The sequence below is a fragment of the Amblyomma mixtum genome, chromosome 10, assembly GCF_055824585.1.
Source record: "Amblyomma mixtum isolate Tamu chromosome 10, ASM5582458v1, whole genome shotgun sequence".
Taxonomy (NCBI): domain Eukaryota; kingdom Metazoa; phylum Arthropoda; class Arachnida; order Ixodida; family Ixodidae; genus Amblyomma; species Amblyomma mixtum.
The window spans coordinates 186,330,350-186,340,566 of record NC_143021.1 but is presented as its reverse complement, the minus strand read 5'-3'; positions in this window follow the sequence as shown (position 1 = coordinate 186,340,566).

Here is a 10,217-nt window from a genome sequence, read left to right as displayed (position 1 = left end):
CCTTGGATCCCGTTGGGTCTTTTCCCTCGCAGATAGCACACTTTACTGTGCAGGGATGGTCTTGCTCGGGGTTGTGTTGGCCACAATTCTGGCATACCTTGATGTTGGGGGTCGGGCAGACGTCCGATCTGTGCCCCAGTCTCAGGCACACATGGCATACTTGTTGGGTAGGTCTGAACGGATAGCAGGCCATCTCACCCCCGTAATATATGACATAGCGGGGAATGATCGGGCCGCGAAACGTAATGACCGCTGTTTTGGTCTGGCCCAGCATGCGGGCTTGTAGTACTTCTGCTCCCTGGGTTCGGACAAGGAGGTTGGCCAAAAGTTCTTCGGACGGTGTTCCTGGGTCAACTCCGTGAATCACGCCCCGCACGACGTCTTCCGGCGCTGCCACATAAGCATTGACGTGATATTCCTTGCCCCCTAGGACCAGCTTGGTTATGCAGCGGAGAGCCTCAGCCGTGTCGTCGTAGGGAGTACTTGCGATGATTATATTGGAGCCCATGCGATGTCTCACCAGGAATTTGGGAGAGATATGTGGGCTGAAGGCAGTGACAACGTTGTGCCAGAAACGCGGCCCGGAAGCCATTATGTTCATTATGTTCATTGGCGTTGGCACTGACAACATTTGAGACTCCGATTATCTTAATGAAAGGAAATGCATAACTGGCTCCCTGGGTCAGTGGACGGCCGAATCGCGCTTATAGGTATGTGGGGTGATGAGAGAGAGATGTGGTCTGCACGCGTTAGGGCTGACAACAGCGAGCGAACTCTCGCGATCAACCATTAACTGCCACCTGCCAGGGTGGCAGGGTGGATGAGGACTTTAATGTAGATATAACGACAAACAGAAATTTCTTACGACTTATGCGGGAGAATATCCTGTTCGTCTCGCTCGTAACGCCTCCCACGGTTGTGACAACCTCGCGAAATACTTGCATAGACCTCGTCTTTGAGATCCAAGGATTGGTGCAGCAAGTGGAGGATACACACATCTACGTATTTTCCGACCACAAAGCTTCCTTCATGACAAGAGTGGAGAGTTTCTTGAAGAAGGAATATCTGTGAAAAATAACAAGTTGTCTGTAATGCATATACATGTCTTGCTCGAATTTTTTGCCTGGATCTATCGAAACGCTGAAACAGCTGATGAGCTGCGCTAAAATTTCGCATTAGGAAGTAACGTAATCGTCGGTAATTTTTCACGTCCAATTTCAATAGGCCGCTGGCGTTAAATGAGTTCATTGGCATTCTCGTTCTCAAGTTTTAGGCAACATTGATTGAGGCCATGCAAGATGGTGCCGCTTCGAAAGATGGCGCTACATAGACCTCCGGAATCTGCCGAGCATAGCCTTGGCGTCGCCCGCGGGGATGTCAGGGATGTGGTGTTTGAGTTCTAGAAAGACGTCCTGGGTGGATAAGCCTAGGCGGAAACCAAACATGCACGAAGGCATGAGGTTGTTATTCGCCAGATATCAGGGTATGGCGAACGTACTCCATGAGCTTGCCCACACGAGACGTAAGAGAGATGGGACGAAGGTTAGCGGGGAGAAATGGTTTGCCGGATTTGGGAATAAAGATTACTTTGGCGTCTTTACACTTAGGTGGGTGGGCACCACGCATCCAGAATTCATTGAACTAGTTGGTTAGGGCTTTGCCGGAGGGTGATTCAAGGTTTCGGAGTGCCTTGTGCACTCCGTCGGGGCCAGGAGCTGAGGAAGTGTTGAGGAGTTGAAGTTCTGCCCTGACTGCCGCCTCGGTGGTCAGTATCTTCTGTATCCACCTGACAAAAGCTTTCTACAACGTTACCCAAGCAGCTGCCCAAGAAGGCCTCCACACCCTAGGCGTTGGCCCGCGGATGCAAAATTACGTCCGTGACTTCCTCTCCGAACGAACAGACGCACTCACCCTGGGCGATCACCAGCTCCCTGGTGTCTCACTTGGAGCACGGCAACGCCTCACGGTGCTGTGCAGTCTCCTATCCCCTTCAACACGCCTTCAACATAGCCCTTCTCCAACTCCCCCACCAACTCTCCCAAGATCTCGACCTACATTTCAGCCTCTATGCTGAAGACATCACTGTCTGGGCCAATCGACGCAGTGATGCCAACATGGAACACAACGTACTGTCGGCCCTCAGCACCATCGACTCGTACGTTCGCAAACGCGGCCTAGCCTGCTCCCCTTCCAAATCAGAACTCTTCTTTCACCGCCCCAGGCCGCACGACCCCACCGACCCTCCCTCCTATCTCACTTACGCTGCGCTAGGGAACCACCCCATTCCGCTAGTCTCCATGATTCGCATTCTGGGCCTCGTCCTTCACTCCCACGGCGCGCACAGCGACACCAGCCAAGCTCTCCAGATCTCCAGACCCAAACCCAGCAAGTCACCCGTAAGTGCCGTGGAGAAATTATCTGCAAGTCCTCAGACATCGTTTGTGTAGCGGAGTTGCTTCAGTGCAAAATTTCCAGCTCATTGCCGGTGGAAGCATCCATTCCCGAACAGCTTGCATGTGTCAAGGGTATTTAGTGTACGCGGTGTCGACCCAGCATCTTCCCCGCAAGAAATTCTACAAGAATTTCAGGATGCAGGAGTTTGAGTCCTTTCAGTTTATCGCTGCAGTGGAGGGGTAAATGGCTCGCGTGTCTGCTACTGAGTCTGTAACAAAAAACTTCTGGCTCTTCCTGCCCTGATGAACTGAAAATGTGGCCGATTGTATCCGTGTAGACAGGCTGCAACCGCACCCTCTTCAATGCATCAACTGTTGGCGGTTCGGGCATAGCAGCAAAGTATGCAAGTCCGAGTCCCGCTGCCGTTTCTACAGAGAAGGTGATACTGCTGATAACTGCACCTAAGAGCAGCCTCATTGTTGCATGTGCAGCAACAACCACCCAGCAGATGGTGCCGATTGCGTAAAACGAAGTGAAGAGCGTAGCTTGTTAGGTAATAGCAAAGAGCAGGTGCTCACGACAGACCAGTGAACAATATGGCAGCGTCAAGGCTCCCTTATTGCAAAGGAAACATGAAGAGAAAACCTGAGCCCCTAACTTGAGCCACTGCAGTTTCGACAAGCTGGTCTGCAAACGGGTACCAACGAGGAGGAACACGGCCAGCGGATTCCGCCACTGTTTCTTGAACCGGTTGCAAGAGGTTTTATTGCGAAAGCAACTTTACGCCAGGTCTAACCCCTCGTCGCGTGGTCCGTGGCCCGTAGACTCCTCTGCTCCTCGAGGAGCCGCCATCGCGCCTAACAGATGGTGTGACGTAAGGCTCTCCGTTGCTATGGTGACGCATGACGTTAGCTTGCTCTCTTCATCGCCGCCAAGAGGAGCCGGTCGTACCGCACTCCTCGAGGAGTCTCGCCAAAGAACTCACCGACAAAGAGTGTATATCTGAATCTAGTTGCTCTACTGCTTCTGCATTGTATTGCTTTCGCAACCAACTAGGTTTAACCAGAGCTAAACCACACCAATTTTATTTTTGTGGCGCCCTTACAGCCAGCGCACGTGGCGTATACACCAGGTCTTATAATGTTCGGAGGTAAGATTTAGCTAAATTCAGCGTAGATTTTTTAATGTATTTTTCCTCTGGTGCAACATCATGCCATTCCGCCGTTTCTTCGTGTTTCCCCGACAACATTCGCCAGATTATGTCGTAAAGAGTGCTTAATGAGTTTAGGGCTCAGCACCCTATAAAATTTGGCGCAGGTATTCTCTGAAAATTTGTAAAAACATTTACTGGTCTCTGTGACTCTACCTTCCTTTTTTCACCCATGTTTTTGTACAATTTCGGCCAACTAAGGAGAATTATGGGCTGAAGTAGTTATCCCTGAAATTTCGCATTACGTGCGCATGGGTATCTTTATTTCCGCGAGCAATTCTTCATGCCCAGATTATTTTTTTTTTTCTGGCATCTGACGCATAATCTCACTAATCATCGGAGTAGTATTTTTTCCGGCTGTTTTGTGCATTTTTTGCATAAAGTCATCACTACAGTTGACGCACTGTTTACTGGAACATATTGGCTAGCGCTGTCTTATTCCATCTCCTATCCTTTTTTGCATTTTCAAAATGTGCAATCAGATTTTCATTTCTTGCGCAAGATTTATTCTGCATAAACTGCTGTCCTTTCCCTCACTATTCTCACCCAGAAAGGAGGGTTAAGATTTAAAAGTATATACAACACGTGAAATAAATTATCACGTAATGTTACTTGTTTTCAAGGTGCTCGATGGTCAGTTTGTTATTCTCCTGCTTCAGCGGGGTATAGTGGAGGTGTCTCGCGCAGCCTGGTCCAGTTAATCTCCCCCAGTTTTTTTACTTTCTTTAATGTCATATTCTTCTCTCGCATGTGTCAAAGCCAGCGCATTCGCTATGGCCGTAGAATGACAGGTGCAGCAAAAAAAAACAACTGAAACTTCGACTTTTTTGTTTAAGCAGATAGGCACGAGCGTGAGCGATTATTCATTCGGATACCCAAAGGTTGGAGAGAAAAAACAATAGCGCAAGATAATTATCAAGGAGTAGTGTCACGAGGCGTCGTGACAAGAAAAACAGCTGCAGTGCAGGTGCTTTCATTTAAATATTTGCGTATATGTTGCCATCACCCATCACTCTCGCTCAGATCTTGGGTATCGTAAAGGCTTTCAGGAGGCATGGAGCAAGTGCGTAGCTGGTGGGCACTGTGCTTGCTTTCTACGATCGCAGCTACTGCACAATCCTGTGCTTCGGACCCAAGGGATGGTAAGTGACTGAACAGTGGTGTCAGAGTTAACATTAAGCTCTAAAGTTTAGATCGCAGTTCACCATGGTTATCGTTCCTGCGGTGTAAAACACCTACGTGGGCTGCTGTGTAGAATAAGCGAACGTTTACTTGTTCGTCGAGGAGCTGTGCTGCTTATGTATACGTTCTTGCACACTTATTCTCTTGGGTAGAACACATTCTTGGTGTACGGAAGAGAAGCGTGTGTTCTGTTTAACCCTGTTTCATGAACATTATGGTCTCCCCGTAATAGGAAAACATTTGGACATACAATAAAATTCCCAACTATCAACGTATAAGCCTCATCGAAATTATTTGCAGCCCTCTGAAACGAAATTGTAGTCAACCTCAGTGAACAGTGCTTTAGAATGTGAATTTTTCAAGGCCATGTTTTTATGCCAGCTTATGAGACCATTCACTATTCAACACTCACTTTTTTGCACACCGATATAGCGATACGACGCAAATTTTGCCTTGGCAAGCCTGCAGAAGTTACATGCTGCGACATAATTTATTGTCACGGCTAGACAGTCGGGACGGCCAGGACACGTTTTACTGTGCAGCGCCAGGTAGCAGCGGACTCCCGAGGGGACCACACAGAAGAGAGGACGAAGAAGCAGCCCTGACCGCCACCACGGCTAAGGCTAGCCAGAATAGCGGGGAAGGCAGTTCGGCCGGGAGACGGCGCCACGAGAGTACCCAGGAATGTGGCATTGCTCCCCCCCTGTGGAAAGCGCCGCCCTCGGCGCGGCTGGTCGTGTGGACCGACGGCGGCTTTCCCGCGCACGGGATTTTGGCACACGAACACCTGCTGTTCATGGGGTGCCCGTGCAGAGGGGCAGTAGTCCTGGTGCACGGAGCAGTTATCATCGACGGACGCGGAATCCTGTCTCGGCCGTCTTGATCTCGTATGCGAGGAGGGAGAGACAGCTCTCAGTAGTCTGGACATTTGCTACTTCCAGTGCGAGCAGCACGCGGTCGGTGAGCGTTCCCGAAACCGAGCCGTGGGTACTCTGTCCGACGGAGTATTCAAGCGGCAGCGTATTGTGGTTGGACAGCAGGGCGAGTGTGGGATTCCATAAGGCGGTTCTGGCCGACCACCATCTCGACGGGCGCGTACGCTGAACACCTTAGTGTTCGGCGCCCGCAGGTAGAGACGAGTGAGCTGCTAGCGGGCGTGGTACGGCTTCATTCGTGCTACATGCACAACTTCGGACGTTGGTCGTCGAGAGGAACCAACAGTTCCTTGAGGGAGAACTTCGTAGTTTACCTCGCCGAGTTGGCGTATCACAATATAGGGGCCAAAGTACCGCCGAAGCAGCTTTTCAGAGCGCCCTCGTTGGCGGATTGGGCTCCACACCCAAACGTTTTCTCCGGGCTGGTATGTGACATCCCTGTGGCGATGGTTGTAACGATGAGCGTCTTTTGCTTGTTGATGCCGGATATGTTGCCGAGCAAGTTGGCGGGCGGCCTCAGCTTCGTGAACAAAGCGGTCCGCCCCCACGACAGCGGAGTTTACACTACCAGGAAGAAGCATTGCGTCGAGCATAGTCGTGGCTTCGCGACCATGGACTAAGCGAAACGGTGTGAAGTGAGTCGTCTCTTGCAGGGCAGTGTTATATGCGAAAGTAACGTAAGGGAGTACTGCATCCCAGTTGCGGTGGTCGTCGTCGACATACATGGAAACCATGTCGGCGATCATCTTATTTAGGCGCTCAGTGAGTCCATTAGTTTGCGGATGATAAGCTGTTGTTCGTCGGTGGCTGGTGCCGCTGAGTCGCATAACTTCCTCTGTCAGCGCCGAGGTAAAGGCTGTCCCTCTGTCAGTTATAACGACCGTGGGTGCGCCATGACGAAGCACGATGTTGTGCATGAAGAAGGCGGCAATTTCCGCAGCTGTTCCACGGGGAAGAGCTTTCGTCTCGCAGTATCGACTGAGGTAGTCGTTGGCGACCTCAATGTACCGGTTACCCAGGGAAGACTCCGGAAAGGGGCCGAGTAAATCCATGCCGACTTGGTAGAAAGGAACGTGTGGTGGATCAATAGGCTGCAGTAGTCCGGCTGGCTTAGTCGGTGGTGTCTTGCGACGTTGGCACTCGCGGCAAGTTCTGGCGTAACGCTGTACTACTGCGGGAACCCTGGGCCAGTAGTACTTTTGGCGTATCCGCGCCAAAGTGCGGGAAAAACCCAGGTGACCAGAAGATGGGTCATCATGGCACGCCTGCAGGACTTCGTCGCGCAAGGCCGCAGGTACGACGAGCAGATAGAGAGCTTGCGTCGGGTGGTAGTTTTTCTTATACAAAACGCCATCGCGCAAACAGAACGACGACAGTCCACGAGAGAAGATTCGCGGTGGAGACTCAGCGCTTCCTTCAAGATACTAAATGAGAGGCCATAGTTCACTGTCGTCTCTTTGGTGTTGAGTGAGGACGGACATGGAGATGGCGCCGAGAAAAACAAAAGCGGTGTCGGGATCAGCTCGGTTGTCCTCAACAGGAGCACGAGACAGACAGTCGGCATCACTGTGCTTCCTGCCGGACTTATAAACGATGGTGACGTCGAACTCTTGATGGCGAAGGCTCCAGCGTGCAAGCCGTCCCGAGGGATCTTTGAGGTTCGCCAGCCAACACAGCGAATGTTGATCACTGACGACTCTAAAAGGGCGGCCGTATAAGTACGGGCGAAATTTGGTCACTGCCCACACAATTGCCAGGCATTCTTTTTCAGTGGTGGAATAGTTCGCCTCCGAGCGTGACAAGGTGCGGCTGGCATATGCGATTACGCGTTCGAGACCATCCTGCCACTGCACAAGGACCGCACCGAGGCCGATGTTGCTGGCGTCTGTGTGCAGTTCAGTGTTGGCTGACTCGTCGAAGTGGCCAAGGTACTTTGCAGACGAGTCCGGAGGTCTTCGAAGGCCTGTTGTTGCTCCTGGCCCCAGGAGAACGGTTCGGCATCTTTCGTGAGGCGCATGAGGGGCTCAGCGATCTGGGAGAAGTTCCGCACAAAACGCCGATAATAGGCGCAGAGACCCAGAAAGCGGCGCACACTTCGCTTATCGGTTGGCGTGGGAAAAGCAGCGACAGCGGCTGTCTTATCGGGATCAGGGCTAACTCCTTTAGCGCTCACGATGTGGCCCAGAAACTTCAACTCCTGGAAAGCGAAGTGACACTTTTCGGGCTTCAGGGAAAGACCAGCCGAACGAATGGCGGCGAACACAGCACGTAAGCGCCTCAAGTGCTCTTCGAACGTGGTGGAGAAGATCACAACGTCATATAGGTACACGAGGCAGGACTGCCATTTTAGGTCGGCAAGCACTGTGTCCATCATCCGCTGGAAGGTGGCAGGAGCCGAGCACATTCCGAAAGGGAGCACCCGGAATTCGTACAGACCATCCGGTGTAATAAAGGCGGTCTCTTCTCGGTCGCGCTCGTCCACCTCGATTTGCCAATAGCCACTACGTAAATCTAGCGACGAGAAGTACGTGGCGTGGCGTAGCCGGTCCAGGGAGTCATCAATCTGTGGCAGAGGATAAACGTCCTTTTTGGTGACTTTGTTTAGACGCCTGTAATCAACACAGAACCGTAGGGTCCCATCCTTCTTCGCCACAAGAACAACAGGCAATGCCCACGGGCTCGTCGACGGCTGTATCACGTCGTCCTGGAGCATTTCTTGAACTTGCCGGCGAATGGCGTCACGTTCCTTCGAAGAGACCCGATAAGGCGGCTGGCATAACGGTCGCTGGTTTGCGTCAACAATAATGCGGTGCTTTGTGATCGGAGTCTGCCTGACCTTGGAGGTCGAGGCAAAACAGTCGCGGAAAGATTCGATAATGCCCTCCAGGCAGCGTTTCTGATGAGACGGGAGGTTCAGGTTCACGTCGGTCTTTATGGCAGTGGTCGGTGCCTCCACTGATGCCGGGATTTCGGACAACGCGTGCTGTCCCGCGAATTCACAAAGTTCTTCGAAGTACGCAATAGCTGTTTTGCCGGGCAAACACTGAGGTTCAGAACCAAAATTGGTCACCAAAAGTTCGGTTCGCCCACTGTTCAATTCAATAATTCCGCGAGCTACGCACACTTGCCGACCCAGGAGCAGCGAGATGTTGGTTTTAGCGATGCCACGAGTGCTGGAGCTGTTATCGCACTCTACGGTAACAAACATGCTGGCTCTTGACGGGATGAACACCTGGTCATTACAGACGCACAACTTAGCCCTGCGTGGCACGGTATCGTCGTCGACAGGGCCTTGGGTGGAAAACGACACGATTAGCTCCTGAAGATTGATGATGGCACCGTACTCCTGAAGGAAATCCAAACCGAGTATGAGGTCCTTGAGCACTCGGGTAACACAGCAAAGCAACCAGGGAAAGTAACACCGCGGATCTGGATTCGCGAAGTGCAGACACCAATCGGAGTTACGACATGGCCACCAGCTGTCCGGATCTGCGGCCCGGACCAAGGAGTTAGAACCTTCCTCAGGGCTGTGGCTAACGGACTGCTCATTACAGAAAAATCGGCGCCGGTATCCACGAGTGCGGTAACGTCATGGTTGTCGGCGGATACCGGAATTTCGGTGGAAACCAGTCGGTCGCAGCGCGTCGTTGATGTCGTCGGGTCACGTCGTCGTTGATCGGAGTGTCGCGGCGAATGTTCGGGTGTAGGCTCTTGACACGTTCCAGTAGCGGTGGCCCTACCCCCGGAGGACGCCGTCTTCAGATTTCCCGATGTGGGGATGCGCCTCTGAACTGGCCAGAGGACGACGGGCGGCTGGGCGATGGTGGTGGTGGAAAACATTTATGTACAGGCATAATACAGGAGGTTATGCATGAGCTGACCCAGAGGGGGCCAGCCCTTACAAATACTAGGTGGAGGTCCCTAGTTCGGGACCCCAGTGGCATCGGCCGCCGCCCAGGCTCGCGCGACCAAGGCCCGTTGGGCCTGCAGGTCAGAGCAGCCGAGCAGGGTCGCCTCCCAGTCCTCCCGGGTTGGGTTGGGGTGAGGGGGGATAGCAGGGTTGGAGGGGCAGGCCCACACCATGTGGTAGATGTCCGAAGACTTCTCCGCACAGTGCGGACAGCTGCCCGCGAAAGAAGGGTCGAAGTGTTTCAGAGCTGCCGGGCACAGCAAAGTATTAGTATACAGGCGGCGCAGAAGCCGCTCCTCCGCCTTTGACAGACCTTTACACGGGCGGGGATAAAGACCATGGCCAGATTGATAGAGTAAAACGATGTCTTTGAAGGTGTAAGCTGGAATAAATTCGAGTTCCTGATCGTCAGGGTCGGAGGGGAATGTCCGGTGAGAGAGCGCGCGGGCGGCGGCGTCAGCTGCCTCATTTCCCTCAAGGCCCATGTGAGCGGGAGCCCAAACGATACGCCGGTGCGCGGGGTCACCGGTGTAGACGCTGTTTGAAGAATGCGGTAGGCTAGATACGGTACCCAGCCCTGCTCGAC